Source organism: Triturus cristatus, chromosome 8 (genome assembly GCF_964204655.1).
Source record: "Triturus cristatus chromosome 8, aTriCri1.1, whole genome shotgun sequence".
Taxonomy (NCBI): Eukaryota; Metazoa; Chordata; class Amphibia; order Caudata; family Salamandridae; genus Triturus; species Triturus cristatus.
Window position 1 is genome coordinate 1,453,100,375 of NC_140591.1, and position 16,801 is coordinate 1,453,117,175.

General features: G+C 44.7%; 1 protein-coding gene across 1 annotated transcript in view; it reads left to right on the forward strand.

Annotated features, from left to right (window-relative positions):
* Positions 1–16,801, forward strand: part of RSF1 (remodeling and spacing factor 1) — a 705,323-nt gene that overhangs the window by 68,095 nt on the left and 620,427 nt on the right. The window lies entirely within an intron of this gene.

Here is a 16,801-nt window from a genome sequence, read left to right on the forward strand (position 1 = left end):
TGCTTTGTAGCTTCTTTCTTTCTGGTACATTGGTAGGAAATGCTTGTTTTCTTTAGCTTTCCTTTTGTTTATGTACTATGTACATTTGATTGTATATTGTATACTGTGTATACTTTGAATCTGTCGTTGGTCCACCTGTGCGCCTCGGAGGCACGGAAAAAATGGGTGGAACTGACGTCATCACGCCGACATGGCTCTCTTATGGCTCCGGTGACGTCATACGGAGTCGCGAGCGGAGCCGAAGCATTATGACGTCCACGTCGGCGTAGAGAGCTGGGGAAAAAAGTTCCGTGGAATGCTGACGCTGGGGATATTCACAAGGTGAGGAATCCACAGGCAGATACTGTATCCACCAGAAAAAGCGTCACCGAAGGTAAGTAAGTTGTTCTTTTGGGTGATAACTCAAAACAATAGCACAACATTGAGGTCATTGCTTGTTGGAATGTTAGGACAATGGCAAATATAAATTAGTACCCCCTGCTTATTTTTATGGTTTCTAGGCGAGGGCAAAACTTACAATAGAAACAAAATTCCTTGGCAACCTTATGTATTATATCACAGCTCATTAGTCTCTTATTCACCCAAGAATGTACAGCTTAACTGGTTGTGCTTATTATCATTTATTCAACATTTTATTTATTTATTCATTCATCAGGTCTTGCTTTGTTGGGGGGGGGGCATGGCCAGCAGCAGACAGAAGTGGCTGCACAGTAACACGGCTACGGCTTCCCACATCCACGATCCCTCATCATCCTTTGTATAATCTGTATCAAAAGAGAAATAAATCACAGATAAAACTCAACGATATGCGGAGTTCCTGCCACAATGACGATCAAAGAAAGTACTGCTGCAGAGCCGCCCTAATCATGACCGGTGCCAGCAGCAAGATGGTGGCCCCCGATCAGAAGATGAAGGTTAGTGAGCGACATTCTTGCCGACACTGCCTAGCTGCGGACCCATCTGGGGCAGCAGCGGGACAACTTCATGTAAGGGAGCACCCCAGGCGCAAAGAGATCACAGTGGGCGCCGCACCAGGGCAGTGCTAAGATTTTATCCCAGAGCGCACGGACCTATGAAGCTATGGCTGGGTGGAAGGCAAGGGAACGGCCGATAAACGGACAGCTCTGTGCTCAACGAAGGCACCCACATCAAGGAAACAACGATTCGCCCCAGGGAAAACACCATTGGGGAAGCAGAGGCCTTGGTGGTTTACCGGTGACACACGGATACTCAGAGGTAGGCGAGCGGCGGGCAGATTGAACACCAGCGCCCGGCAGAGAAGGTAGGCCTCCCAAAAGTAGACAGCGGACCGAAGGAAAGGAATGAAAGCCCCTGGGAGCACCGAACCAAGGCAATACAAGATCTCTAGTAGGAGGGAACAAACGAGTCCAACACAGATCTGCTGATTGCACAATTCATGGTAGTAAGACTGAGTCCGTGATAATAATATATTCAAGAGGAATATTAAACTCCCAAAGCATAACATACCCCTACAAGGAAGAAAGAGCGGAGAGCGAGCCCCACTCCGGAAACCCAACCGGCCGTGCAATTAACACCCAAGCAGGCGATGGGGAGAACCTAGCACTCGCAGAATTACGGCAAGGAGCATCCCTGCAAACCAATAACAAGCATTTACAATGCAATAGGTCTCGCATTTACGCGAGTTTGAGCTATTCACATTGCAAATAACAATAACAATGCCTTTTATTTGTGTTTTCGTTTTTCAAACATAAATAAAAGGCATCGTCATTTACAATGCCAATAGCTTAAACTTGAGTAAATGCGAGACCTATTGCATTGCAAATGCTTGTTATTGGTTGTTAAGTATTGAAACAGAATACTGTGTTTTCTCTGGTGCCAGAGTACATGCCTTCCCAATTCCGAGCAGCTCCTTCAAACAGACACCACAGAGGAGCTCAAACAAAAATCTTGGCCCCCGGCCTCATAAATACTTCTGACCTATCTGGGGCCAGTGGACCATAATTAATATTTCTGGGTTCCGGCCGGGCGGGTGAGGGGTGGCGGAGGCATAGAATACCCTTCACAGGAAGAGGCTAACAAAACCCGCTAGAAACACTCCAGCCTTAGATTGATTTGTTACGTGTAGGTTAGATGTATACACCCTGGTGTAGTTTACATTGAGAATGACGTTGGTCATATGAATTCCCTCACAGCTACCAGATAGGAGTCGCCAAGTGCGCAACTAAAATGCCTATGCTGTCATGAAATATTTTTAATCCAGATAAAATAGGTATATTGTTCACAAATGAATGTCTTGTCACCTCATCACTCACTGGCCGAGGCAGAGGGGAGTGAAGGCCCCTGGAGCACTGGAGAGGTGACAAGCACTCCGGACCCAGGGGGTGTGTGCTCCTGGAGCACCGAGAAAGGAGAGAGAGGAGGGTCCATGATGCACCAGAGGAGCAGAAATCTGAGCCTGTACAGCATCGACTAACGGACTCGAGCAGTTGCACCATGGAAGATATGTACATGGCTCCGCCCACGTAGTGGCGCTGTCAGAGGTTTGAGCCTGCAGCCTCCTTGCGGATGCTTAAGCCTGTAAGCTCTGTAAAGCGGCCATTGCTCTGCTGTCAGATTGAGCCTGTAGGCTCTATGAAAAGCATCTCCATAGGTTTAGTTCACATTGTCACTTGTACTAGTCCTGCAGGAAAGCACTACGGTGGACGAAGTTAATTTACCCAGAATGCAGTTGCTTAGCAGGACAGTTTTCACTTCGGCTCTGCTTGAGCCTGTAACATCTACATACATGAGTTACGGATCTGCTGTCTGAAATTCGAGCCTGTACTGCGTAGCCAGAGGCGCTGCTCTGCCGACGGAGGCTCGAGCCTGTAGGATCTGTGCAGGCTGCGGTGCATCTCTGGGGTCTGAGGCTCGAGCCTGTCCGGTGTGTGCGCATGTGGAACAGCTCTGCTATCTCAAACTTGTGCCTGCGAGATGTGTAGCCTGAGGCACAGCTTTGCTGTCTGAGGACTGAGTCAGATCTGTGTCATGTCGGCCTCATGACTTTTGAAAAATACAAAAAGCGCACAGTTACTCAGAGGTTTTGCATACTTGCTGTATGTACATTGTACGCCCAGAGTAATCTGAAGCCAGGCAGACATTTACAAGACTCACAAAGTATCAAAGGAAACCCGGGTAGGACTTTCATAAGTTAACAAAAAACAAGCCCGGATTCTAAAGTGGTCCGGATACGAGCGCACGCCGCGCGAAAGTGAAAGCAATAACGGCGAGACGCGGCGGAGCGTGGCGCTCGCGCTTGGCGGGGGAGCGCATTCCAGGCGGGGGTGCGGACCCTTTGAAGTATGATGCCGAGGGTGCCAGTGGGCTGAAGCGCTTCCCCAAATGGATTGCATGGCGGCACGATGCATGTGATTGTGTGCGTGCTCGCCATGCAATCCACTTTTTGGAGCACTTTGAAATGCCCCTCTTACTAGAGTCTCGCATAGCGATTGCGTAAACGCAATAGCTAGGCGAGACTTAAAAATGGCAGGGGGTAAGACTGGGCGCACAGCACTACAAACCAAACTGGATAAATATAATTGGCAAAAAGGAGGAGACACACAAGACAGTGTGCAGGATGCCACCAAATCACTGACCCAATCCTACATCGGGGCTTGAAAAATCCTCTCGGCCTCTCGCGTTGGCGAGTGAAATTTTAGCAGGTCGAGCTATTTTTAGCACTTACTCGACCCTGCTGGAGAGTAATCTTAGGCTAAATGAAACAGGTGTTCTGTTCCTTCAGAAAGTGAATGAGCAATTAAAATTCCTTTAAATCTTGTTTTATCATGACACATCTGCCAACTGCTCAAGGACAGAGGTCAAATGTCAGTTTGTCTTTTTACTAATTGTTGCTCATGTGTTCCTGGAAAATGGTGTTTACTTTTCTTTCTCTTTTTACACTTAATGTTTTTTGTCAAGTGAGTTATTTGACAATAATTGTGAAACAAAATGCAGTAAAATTTCTGTTTTTTTCTCTACAACTACATTTGAACAGATTGTAAATGAATAGTACAAGTAGATCCGAAATTATGAAAACCTTTTTTGTAAGATTTAAATTGGAGGAAAGCAAATCAGAAAACTTTACTTGGTGATTTGCAAATGACAAATATTTGCAGAAACTTTATTTCCAAACATTGTACACTATATAGTTTTAAAACCACATGTCTGACAAATTCTGTGGCCATTTCAATGTAAAATCTGCTGATTGCAAATAACACTGGGCTGTTACTTTATGCTTTAGTTATGTATTTATTAAAAGTGATAGTTTTTAAACATGATATGAGAGACATTCCTGGCCAAGCCCTGGTGACTATGCATTTAATGAACGAAGAGGCAAGTCTGCAGTCAAGTGTCTTTTGTATGTGGCAAGATTTGCATTCTACATGGAGCTAATGTTTTGTCTATTAAATCAAAAGCATTTTGTGTACAGCAGACATGCTGAAATTTCGTATTTGAAGGTGTTCTCATATGTGATAAAGAAGAAAATGGGGTCTCAGTGAATTAAAATACTTCCCCAGGATCACATAATTCGAAACCAGTTTACAGGTCAAGAGCATTACAATTAGGTTGAGTAGATTATTTAAGTCACTAGACCTGCAGGTCAGTAAAAGTTTTGGATTTTTCAAGCCCTGCACATAGCGCAACAAGAATTCACCCTCCAGGGCATAATGGCGGCTATAAATAATGTGGGTATATCGTTGGAAACCTGCCTAGATTCAATCTCTGCAGGAATGACCCTAGTCGGAACTGACCTACGAAACATAGACGTCAGAGTCCTGGAAGTAGAGGATGCAACTCACTCCCTATCAAATGACACAACCCATCTACAATAGCAAGTAAGATATACAAACCAAAAATAAACTCCTAGAGGATCAACTGGGTGACTGAAGGCAGGGCATGCCGGAATAATATACAAATTCTAGGAGTGCCCGAACGCGGGAAGGACCAGCACCAGACCTGATAGTTGAGGAGCTAATTACAAAATACCTGCAACCTCGAAGCCTCTCAAATTACTTTTCTGTAGAACGAGCCCACAGAGTCCCAGGAGGGAGGCTGAAATCAGGTGTCCCCCCTAGACCAATACTTGCCCGAGTTTTCAACTTTTTCGACAAAGATGTCATCCTACAAACCGCTCTGAGTGCCCGCCAGTTACCTATGAAAACAGAAAAATAACGTTCCTCCCTGATTTCACACTAAAAGTGCAAAAACAAAGACGCACCTTTCTGGAAGTTAAGCGAACACTGCAAGGTGGATGCCGCCACGAGCACGAGTGCGAGTGCTTGAAAAGTGAAGGTCGCTTGTTATTTTCATGGTGCACACCACTCGCGGGACGCTGTTTTTATTTTCCTTTTTTTAATTCCCTTTTTAACTGCTTGTCTTTTTAATTGCTTGTCTAGCCATAGCCGCCTAACAAATGTGATTAAACTGTTTGTAATGTTGTTTCTGTTGAACATATCTCTGCACGTACTTAACAAATTTGTCAACTTGCGCAAATCCTATTTTTTGCCGTGTCTCTTCCCTTTTCATTGCCAAAATAACAAGTCACTAAAAACATGCGCCCTTTGTGTTGAAAATATCACTGCCCTGTCTCTGCTTTTTTCCTGCAAAACAACGAGTTACTACATTTTACTTTACTGTAGATGCTGCATGCGCACATATTTCTGGGGCCAACTGGTTATAATTAGTGTTTCCGCGAACGCTTTATTATATTTTACAAATGTTTATGCACTACATTATGTTTTTCTTTAGCGTGTATTTCATTTTAATTGTGATTATATTTTAATTAGGAACAGTTTCCTAACTGATTCAAGTTGCTTATATAAGCTATTTTACCCTGACTGGCTGAGGAACTGTGTTTCAATGTTAGCTTGGAGTTTTAAACTGGTAGTCTACAAAAAGACAGTGTTAGTATAGTCATTTGGTAAACTTTTTAACCCCCCAAAAATTACAGCTCAAATAAAACAAACCTTCTCGTACATTTTTTTTAACATGGGTGCAAACATCCCAGATCGCTGTTTAAACTTCACCCATACCTGCAACTGCATTAAAGCCACATTTACATATCCTACCGCTGATATCGATCTTTACAAGGAGGCAACAATTGTCTTTATTCTGCCAGGGCACACTCCCATTTAACCACAGGTAGTAACTGTTGGGACATTTCACACCATTTTAGATTGGATGGCGGCTACACTTGGTAGTGTTTTAAAAGCAAGGTGTCAGTGCATTTCTAAAACATTTAACTTGAAAGGTTGCCTAAATGCTACATTCTCCTTAACTTCTCTGCTTGCCATGTTTTTTAATAAAGTTTCAGTAGTGCTTTGGTAATACTATGCAGTTAGAGGCCAGGAATTTTCAAATATACCTTACTCCTCTCCCCTCTGCCTATTCTCTTTGCTGTAACCCCTAGTTGCCCTCAGCCTCTCCCTTTCTTTCCAACTGCTTCCACTATAACAATATCTCACGCAAAGCGCCCACCAACGGACGGAGCAACTAAACAACCCACAGCAATGGCACTAACTGTGCCCAATACAAGCTCCTCAATACCCAATTGTAGCCCCATTCCACCATTGCTAGAAACAACAAAATAAACCCAAACGGGGTTCTGCACAGGCACTTAATAGTGCCAAATAGAGCCCCATTCACCGGGCTCCTCATCGGGCCAGTACTCAACATTAACACTGCACTATAGGCTCCCTACTCCTCAATAATAGCATTTAAAACCCTCGTGGCTCCAAAATACCCCTACTCCGCAGTCTCACTTACCATGGTCTCGCGGTCTCCTCCTCAACTTCCACGGTGGCGTAAATGGAGCTCACCAGGTTTCAGCTCCTTTGGTTGGGCCCCTTCTCAAGGCACTCCTTTTAACTTTCCACAAATGGAGCTCGCCAGGTTCCAGCTCCTCCAGTTGCACTCCTCCTCACGGTACTCCTTTTAACTTTTTACAAATGGGGCTCACCAGGTTCCAGCTCCTCCAGTTGCACTCCTCCTCACGGTACTCCTTTTAACTTTTTACAAATGGAGCTCGCCAGGTTCCAGCTCCTCCGGTTGGGCCCCTGCTCGCGGCACTCCTCTTAACTCTTCCCGGTCTCTCTGACCAAACGGGGAATTCAACCAGACGCGGGGCTTCCTCTGTAACTGGTGCACCCCGCCTTCCACTGACCATACTTCCTTCGCGCTACTACAGGCCGGCCATCACGTTCCTATTCCCGGCCCGCACACACTTAGGCAGCTTGAGTAGCTTCTGTGCCGCAGCAGTAACTTCCAAAACATCCCTTCTCCCTCGGCGGGGCAATACGGGGCAGGCACCCGCTCTAACGTAACCACAACAGCGGGATGGGCACTTTCTAAAATTCACAAACCCGGGGTGGGAACCCGCTCCCATTTAAAAGCACCAAAAAATGTGGAATAACCTCCCACTTCTCCAGAAATTACAATGCGGGGTGGACACCCACTGTTCGCACAATATGAGGAATCCCCACGTTAGAATTCCCTCAATAACAATAGCAGCTCCGCACTTCAAAGCCACGCACTTCCCAGTACAACAAAATGTCCTTCCAAATGCCTCTCCTCTCTCCCATAATCCCTATTTTCCCTCAACCTCTCCCTTACTTTCAAAACAATTTATCTCTTGTCCTTCTTTCCCCTCTGCCTTTTATCTTTCTCTAAAAGCATCAATACAGCTACTTCTTTAACATAGCACTAAGCATCCACAATGTTATGTTTCTTTCACCAAATTTTCATTCAACACTATATTTGCTAATATACCATCCTCCTCTCCCCTCTGCCTCTCCTCTCTCACGTAACCCCTATTTCACCTCAACCTCTCTATTTCTTTAAAACTGCTTTTACTATATTTAACAATGTATCGCACTAACCTGTTGCATGTTGCAAAAACCAGGGCCATAATCAACGCCTGCTAAAAACTTACATTAAGCCAGTGTCTAGTGTAACCTATATAAATACACTTCACGTACTAACACTCAGTGCCACACAATTACACACCACATAATTCCACGTCACATATAATATACGATATCAATGCAGCATCCATAACAAATCATACCAGTAAATAACACATAATTACCACCCACACAATTACACTATATAAAATACAACATACAGTACACATTAAAACACTCACTACCATATAATTGCGCGGCACATATTTAAACTTTAAACAATACACCATACATACATTACACATAAAACCACACCATGCTACATAATTACACACCACATTACTACACTCTATTCAATAAACATAAAACTCCATATATTAACAAAAAACAACATACTTACATGCCACATAAAGACACTGTGCTCAATATAACATAAATCCACTCCACATAATACCACTCTATATAATATACTTACATGCCACATATTTACAGTGTAAATACCACTCACTGCCACATAATTATATACTGCATACTTACAATTTAGTCAATTCAACATACACATCAAATCCAACCACTCACTGCCACATAATTGCAAATTACATATGAACACACTACATACAGCATACACTTCATATAATATCCCTCACTACCACATAACAATTTGTACCACCACAAACAGCATGCGTTGCTATTTGACATTAATTCAAGTACAAAAACTTTATTTGCTAGCGCAATCCTGCACGCCCTAAACAAAATAGTACTTACCGGGAAGTCCGTGCATGTTCAGCCCGGGGGGGGGAAGGTACTTGCTGGGGGCCATCTCTGCCTGCAGCCCCCTAGACAGGTGGGTAGACAAAGGGGGCAATCTGCCGGCCATGGGGCCGGCACACCCATAATGTCTGTTCATGGCCAGGATCCTAGAGTGTGCGTACGCAGAGCAGTGAGGGGGTCAGTCAGTCTCTCTCTCTCTGTCAGTCTCTCTGTCAGTCAGTCATTTTCTCTCTCTGTCAGTCAGTCTCTCTCTTTATCAGTCTCTCTCTCTGTCAGTCTCTCTCTCTGTCAGTCTCGCTCTCTCTCTCTCTCTCTCTGTCAGTCTCTCTGTCAGTCTCTCTCTCTCTCTCTCTGTCAGTCTCTCTCTCTGTTAGTCTCTCTCTCTGTCAGTCCCTGTCTCTCTCTCTCTCTCTGTCAGTCTCTCTCTCTGTCAGTCTGTCTCTGTCAGTCAGTCTCTGTCTCTGTCAGTCAGTCTCTCTCTCGGTCAGTCTCTCTCTCTCTCTGTCAGTCAGTCTCTCTCTCTCTCTGTCAGTCAGTCTCTCTCTCTCTCTGTCAGTCAGTCTCTCTCTCTCTCTGTCAGTCAGTCTCTCTCTCTCTGTCAGTCTCTCTCTCTCTCTCTGTCAGTCTCTCTCTCTGTCAGTCTCTCTCTCTCTCTGTCAGTCAGTCTCTCTCTGTGTCAGTCAGTCTCTCTCTCTCTGTCAGTCTCTCTGTCAGTCTCTCTCTCTGTCAGTCTGTCTCAGTCAGTCTCTGTCTCTGTCAGTCTCTCTCTCTCTGTCAGTCAGTCTCTCTCTCTGTCAGTCAGTCTCTCTCTCTGTCAGTCTCTCTCTCTGTCAGTCTCTCTCTCTGTCAGTCAGTCTCTCTCTCTGTCAGTCTCTCTCTCTCTCTCTCTCTCTCTCTCTCTCTCTCTCTGTCAGTCTCCCCCAGTCAGTCTCTCTCTGTCAGTCAGTCTCTCTCAATCGCTGTCTCTCTCTGTCAGTCTCTCTCTCTCTGTCAGTCTCTCCCCCGTCAGTCTCTCTCTCTCTCTCTCTCTCTCTCTGTCAGTCAGTCTCTCTCTGTCAGTCTCTCTCTGTCAGTCAGTCTCTCTCTCAATCTGTCTCTCTCTGTCAGTCTCTCTCTCTGTCAGTTTTTCTCTCTCGCTCTCTCTGTCAGTCTCCCCCAGTCAGTCTCTCTCTCTCTGTCAGTCAGTCAGTCAGTCTCTCTCAATCTGTCTCTCTCTGTCAGTCTCTCTCTCTGTCAGTCTGTCTCTCTCTGCCATTATGTCAGTCTCTCTCTGCCAGTCTCTCTCTGTCAGTCTCTCTGTCAGTCTCTCTCTCTCTCGCTCTCTCTGTCAGTCTCTCTCTCTCTGTCAGTCTCTCTCTCTGTCAGTCAGTCTCTCTCTGTCAGTCAGTCTCTCTCTCAATATGTCTCTCTCTGTCAGTCTCTCTCTCTCTCTGTCAGTCTCTCTCTCTCTGTCAGTCTCTCTCTCTCTGTCAGTCTCTCTCTCTCTGTCAGTCTCTGTCATTCTCTGTCTCTCTGTCAGTCTCTCTCTCTCTCGCTCTCTCTGTCAGTCTCTCTCTCTCTGTCAGTCTCTCTCTCTCAGTCAGTCTCTCTCTCTCTGTCAGTCTCTCTCTCTCTGTCAGTCTCTCTCTCTCTGTCAGTCTCTCTCTCTCTGTCAGTCTCTCTCTCTCAATATCACATTTATAAGTCAACTTTATATTGGGCAACCTCATGTGTCTGCTATCACGGAGGAAGAGTGCACAAAACCCTTTTTCATCCACAAAGGTATGAGAAGAACACATTGCTCTACAACATACCAGAAAAACATTGCTAATACCGCTCGCTAAACACTTATAACGTCCCAAAGGCGAGACCTATTGACTATGCCAATGCTTGTTCTCTACTCCCTGTGCCACAAGGCGATCTGGGGAAGATTCTTCTCAGCTTCAGCTGGTATCCTTGTAGGGAGGATCGCTCACGAAAGGCCTCTCTTATGGCTCATTGTTGCTTACTCACACTGGATGGGGGTCATTTGAATCTGTTATCCTTGCTCTGTTTCACAGGTTTTACAGCTTCTCAGTGCTTGAGGCGGGAACAAGGCTAAAATGCAACCGTCATGTTGAATTGGCATCCATTAAGTCAATTTTATTGGATTAAAAATAAAAGGTAGTCAAGTCAGTGTGCAAATTCATTAGAGATCAGTTGCAGCTTCACCATCAAGACTCCTATAAAGTCTTCAAAAAAACACTGTCACTTGTTAATATGACAATGTAAATCAGTCCTCAACTTCTAAAAACATTTGTAGTATTAACTGTGTCAATAGATCTTATTTCCTTGCTCCAGTCCCCACAGAATGCCCATTAGCTTACAGCATTTAACCTGGGTGTGCCTGGTATTTCTGATCAAAAGAAGCAGCCTAGGACTTGTGATGTGGGTGAGTGGGCCATTACAGGTAGGTCATGCAGTCCAGTAAAGGCTTACAAATAGTGGAACCAGAGAGTCCACTGTTAAGACGGCCACTGCACACTTAGGCGTGGGCACCCCACTTCTCCCATGTCCTGCTCCGTTAGCAGAGGAGCGCCACCCACCAACCCGCAAAGGAAACATAAAATGGTAGTAACTGATCGTTATTATCATTTATGTTTTTGTTTCTCGCACTGCGAGAAAGCAGTGGGGTGACCCTCCTGCGCCATAGCGGAGGAGCCGCCACTGCTTGCTTGAGGCAGATGGCAGGGGGTGTTTTGCACACTGCTTGAAGCAGAGGCCTTACGCAGAGTTGTGTGCTGGAACTAGGGCTCTGTGTGGGGCTCCGACGGTAGGACGGCCTGACTTCTTCAGTTTCTGCCCTCTTGATTCTCTGTAAATGGCTTGTGCCTGGCTCCTTCATAGAGCTTAGATGGACCTTCAGTTTGCCTGTGCCACTGTCCGTTAAGGTGTAGTGCCCTTTCCTGCTTTGGGGTGGCAGCAATTGTCTGGAGGAAGTATTTGCTTCTGCCTTACAATAGGCCCATTCAGTTAGCAGTTGTGCACTCTTGCCTCATGAGATTGTAGAATCCATGTTTATGCAACTGTTTACACCAACATTAACTGGTGAGCTAGTTGACGACTTTTAGTGGTACACAGGGTCCCCTACTTTTAGTTTCAAGCTGTTCTGTTGTGGTAGTTCTGGTCGGTGTTTTAGGCCACTTTACTGCCTTACTGGATTGTAATTGGACATCCTTCTGCCCGTTTGAATTGGTAGCTGCTTGAGATCTGCATCATTTGCTCTCAAGGCCCACACCTGCCTTCTGGAGGACATATTCCCTGACATACAAGTGCTGCATCTGATGGCTTTGAAGTGCTTTTGACACCTGTTAATGTTTCCTGTTTTGCGAGGTACCTGGCACAATTGTACGATACTATAGGAAAGGGAGATTAGAGACAGGTGAAACTCACGTTTGAAAGGTTCATCTGAACTACTGAATCGAGCTTTCAGTATGTCAAGCCTGGGCAAACAGGTGACTAATATTACCATGACCATAAGGAGAATTTTTAGCTGCAAAGAGGCCATCAGCAAGAAACTGTTCAGGTTAGATGTATTCAGGATAGAAAAAGAGGACTTGTAGGCTAGATCATGCCTTAATAACATCAGGATCGTGGGTGTCCTAGAACTGACAAATTTGGCCAATTTGTAGACCTGTGTGGAGTACATGCCAGAGGAATTATTGGGTAAATCAAAGGTTTCTTATCTCTTTGTCTTTGAAAGAGCTCTCCGTTTCTCTGTCCCAAGCCTGCCAACAGGGATGATGGCAAAATCAAATATAAACATACTTCTTTATTTACATGGACCGCGAGTCATAGGACAGTCAGGCAATGCCCAATGGGCTGATCTCCCAGATCAGTGCGTGAGCCGTTTTCTAGTTGATTTCACAGATATTACCACAAGCATTGCCTGCAGCAGACACAAATGCACACAACATCCCATAACTTACAAAACACCCATAAAGTGTGCCTTTACAAGTTCAGACTTGGCCTGATTTGCAAACGTAGGCCAGTTTTTCAGCTATCTTGTTTGCTAAAGGGGGGCACTTTATATTAGTGCCCAGGCATATTTTTTTAAATCCAATTTCAACCCTGACCATGACACTAGCAAGCAGGTACAGTGGTATTACAGTGTCAATCTACCCTGACTCTGAAGGACAGAAGGGTGTTCTCATGGATAATGAAGACATTGCAGCAGCTTGCTCTATACCATGTTATGCTATTCCCTGCCAGAAATAAGATTACACACATTAAAAAGTCCCATGTGATTCTCTTATTCCCAGACAACCATGGCTTATATAAAGTTGCATTTGTCTGTCGTTAAGAGTAATAGACCTGACAAATCAACTGGCATGACATCCTCAATTCTCAGTGATATCGAATGAGAGCATATTGTATCACTGTTGTTGGCTGTGTCAGCAGGTTACTCATCTCTTTTGGTAGATGCTGTAGGTGTTTATTCTCATACAGGTTTGCAGTTGTGAAATTTTCAAACGGAGTTTATTCTCGGGTAGCTGCTGCTCTTACAAAAAGATTCAACCATTATCCTTTAGATGGAAATTACTCTTGAGTCAAAGCATAAAATGGTACCCTTATGGAAGCTTGCAGGGCAACACAAGTGTAAATGCAGACTTGAGGTGGTTGGTTAAGCCTAGTCCTTTTGCTAATGAGTCCCAAACTATCAATGTAGGGTCTGTGGAAGTGCTCAGATAAGAGTTTGTGGGTCTGTGTTGTTTGGTTTTCCATGCCACATCTCAGAGTCCGGCCTGAAACTACATGTTACATATGTGGCCAGGTCTTGTTGGTTGCTGGCAGGACTAATCTGTAAAAAGGCACAGTTGCACCACCCTGTAGTATATCAGAAGGTACCCCTCCATTATGCTTAAGATGGCATAGGGTTTTGTGGTAAAGTCAGGGTTGACCCTTCTGCCATGAGAAAAGCTAAGGATCATAATTTAATTTCTACAAAAATGTCTGTGTGTACTAAGTATTAGTAGGCCTGAAAGAATTAAAGCAATATGGGGAGGATATTAATTTTGACAGTTAAGCATTCTGCCCAGTCAGAACAGAAGGAGAGGTAACCAGCATCTAAAGTCATTTTGAAGGTCGTTAAGAACGGGTGGGTAAATTGGCTTTCTAAGAGATCCAGTGTATTTGGGATAACATTAACCCCCATGTACCTGGTGGAGCGAGTTACCCAGTGGAAGGGGAGGTATTGCTTGGGTATCTATTCTAAGGTAAGGAATCTGCAGCTAGAAGTCTCTATCTAATGAACAAGTTACTTACCTTCAGTAACGCCTTATCTGTTAGTGACTCTATCTAGCCGCAGATTCCTTACTGACCCATCCATCCTCTGTGATCTGCAAATGGATTTCTAGGAACAGGGCTATTTCTATTTCAGATGCGTAGTTTTACAAACCAGTGGCCGGTGTTCTTCATGGCTCTGCGCTCCTGGCGTGGAAAGTTGCAAAAAAAACCCGACATAAGCGTGCTGGGGTGGTGCTTATATAGGCATCGCCGACGCGATAGCACACTGAGCCAAATAACTCCACCTATTGGCTCTTAGGGGTAGTGCTCACTAATGTTCTAGATCCAGTCTGATGCCTGGGGATAGTTCAAAGGTAGGGAATCTGGGGCGTTATCGAAGATAATTAACTTGTTCAGTACAGGCCTCGAAAAATCCACTCGTTGTAGCAATTCGAATTTTATCAGATTTAGCTGTTATAGGACCTACTCATCCAATCCGTTCTGGTGAGTGAACTTAAACTGGAAAGGAACAGGTGTTCTGTTCATTCAGAATGAATGAGCAATAAAGACGCCTTTAAATCTTGTTTTTATCTTGACACATTTGCTGCCTGTTCAGAGACAGAGGTCAAGTGTCAGTTTGTCTTTTCACTAATTGATGCTTATCTTACCCTAGAAAATGGTGTTTACTTTCTTTCTCTTATGACAGTTAGAGGATTTTGTAAAGAGAGCTGTCTGACAATCATTGTGAAACAAGACTGTAAGATGCCAGTTTCTTTCTAACACACAACATTTAAACAATTTGTGAATGAGTAGTACACATATTTCAAAATATATCAGGATTTACAAAAGCAAATATTTTTTTGTGATGCAAATAAAGATTTGAATAGGACCAAAACAAATCAGAACACTTTATTTGGTGATGTGCAAATGACAAATATTTGCAGAAACTCCATTTTAAACACTGTTAGTACACTATACAGTTTTATCACTAGGTAGCATGTCAGTGGGAAATTCCGTAGCCATTTAAATTGAAAATCTGCTGATTACAAATGAATGTGCTATTACTTCATCCTTTAGGTATGTATTTAGTAAAAGTGCATTAACAGCATTGTCATCGGGGGGGGGGGGGGCAGGAATGGTTCTCAAATCATGTTTAAACAAGCATTGAAAATGCAATAGGTCTCGCCTTTGATTACGTTAAAGCCATTTGCTTTGCTAATGGTATTGTATGGCAAAGCAAATGGCTTTAACTTAATGAAAGACGAGACCTATTGCATTTTTAATGCTTGTTAATCTTGAAGTAGGGAGCTGCCACTAAAAAAAACCTTAGCTACCCCACACTCCATTTTCGTTTAGGTCAGAGTGTAACAAAGGGAGAACATAATTTTCGACTTCAGGGACATAACCTGAGTCAAACTAGGAAACCCCTAACTAGGAGACTGTACAACCAGTGAACATTCGTACTTACGGATGCTTCCAGTGCTAGAGGTGGTTAAATCATACCATACTAAGTAAGCAAGGGTTCATCACCCTACAGGACCACATTCATCTGTACTTGTAGAACAATATTCTCCGAATTCGGCAGTACACAGACTCAGAAATAAGGCAGTAGAGACAGACAGACCACACACCCCTTGAATGTTATTCTATCTAACTGTGTGCCACGTTGCTACGCAGCCGTCTTGCCCTGTTCTTTTAATCAACGCTTTACATACCGAGACTCGTAGGGCCTTATTTTGATCCGAGAACGTAGAACTCCGAGTCCCAGCATGCCCCTGCTGCTGACTAAATCCACATTTGGAAGAAGGCAACCCCTCCCATGACATGCTATCAACTATTAGCTACGCTTCAATGAATCAATGGCTAGCTTTCAAGAAGTGCCTTGCGTTGTGCAACATTTTAAAGGCGCTGTGTTTTGAACGCCGAGGTTCAGCCCCTGCCTGTTAGCTGTGATGTTATTCATGCTCCGATCTAAGGATCAGCGCAGGGCTGACCGGGTGAGAACAAGCGCATGGCCTTGGGGTGAGGTGGGGGCTTGGTCACTGCACAGGTCTCAACCGTTCCAAACAGGTCATGCCTCGTACAGTGATGAGGCAAAACTGATCATAACACTGCTGGGGGCAATTCCCATGCTATCGAGGATGCAATAATCGGTATGCGTTCCACTTCCAACCAACAAAAGGCCACAAACAACCCAAATATAACTACTCTAAAAGTATGCAACCACATTGCAGCACCGAGCTCCCAGTAGCACAAAAACACTAGCAGAGCCTACTTAGCAAAAATTACAACAGCCATTAGCCCAACAAGATACGGCTCAGCGTGCCATTTTTCCACATAGCGTATAGTTTTATGATCTTTCCGCATCCGGGACGGCTGCTAATTGCTTTTCCAACAGTTCTGAGAAAATTAATTTGCGCAGTTCCTCGAACGTCGCCTTGGTGTGGCAGCTGGGGTGGCAGGTGCCGACAGGAGCCAAGATGTACCCAAAAACTGGATCCGAGGGTGGAGACCGATAGAGAGAAGTACAACAAGAGATGAGGCCCCCCCTCCCCCCCCTCCGCTGCCTGCTAGGCAACCTGCGAGGCTGGGCCAATCCCAGCACGGCTTGCGGTGACGTAGGAGCTTACAGCAGATGAAGCTCCCGGCGGTGATCTCTTGTCTTTATGGGGCCATGTGTTTGAAACTCATGGCCCCATAAAGATAAGAAACCTTTTACCACACACGTAAGTCAAGCGAGCCAGTCCAACTGGGACGGCTCTAAAAGAGAAAAGTGTACGTCACTGGAAGCTCTTTTCCAATGGCTGGCCACAGTTTAGCATAAACGGTGACGCCAGCCAATGGAAAAGAGGGGCGGGGCTTAA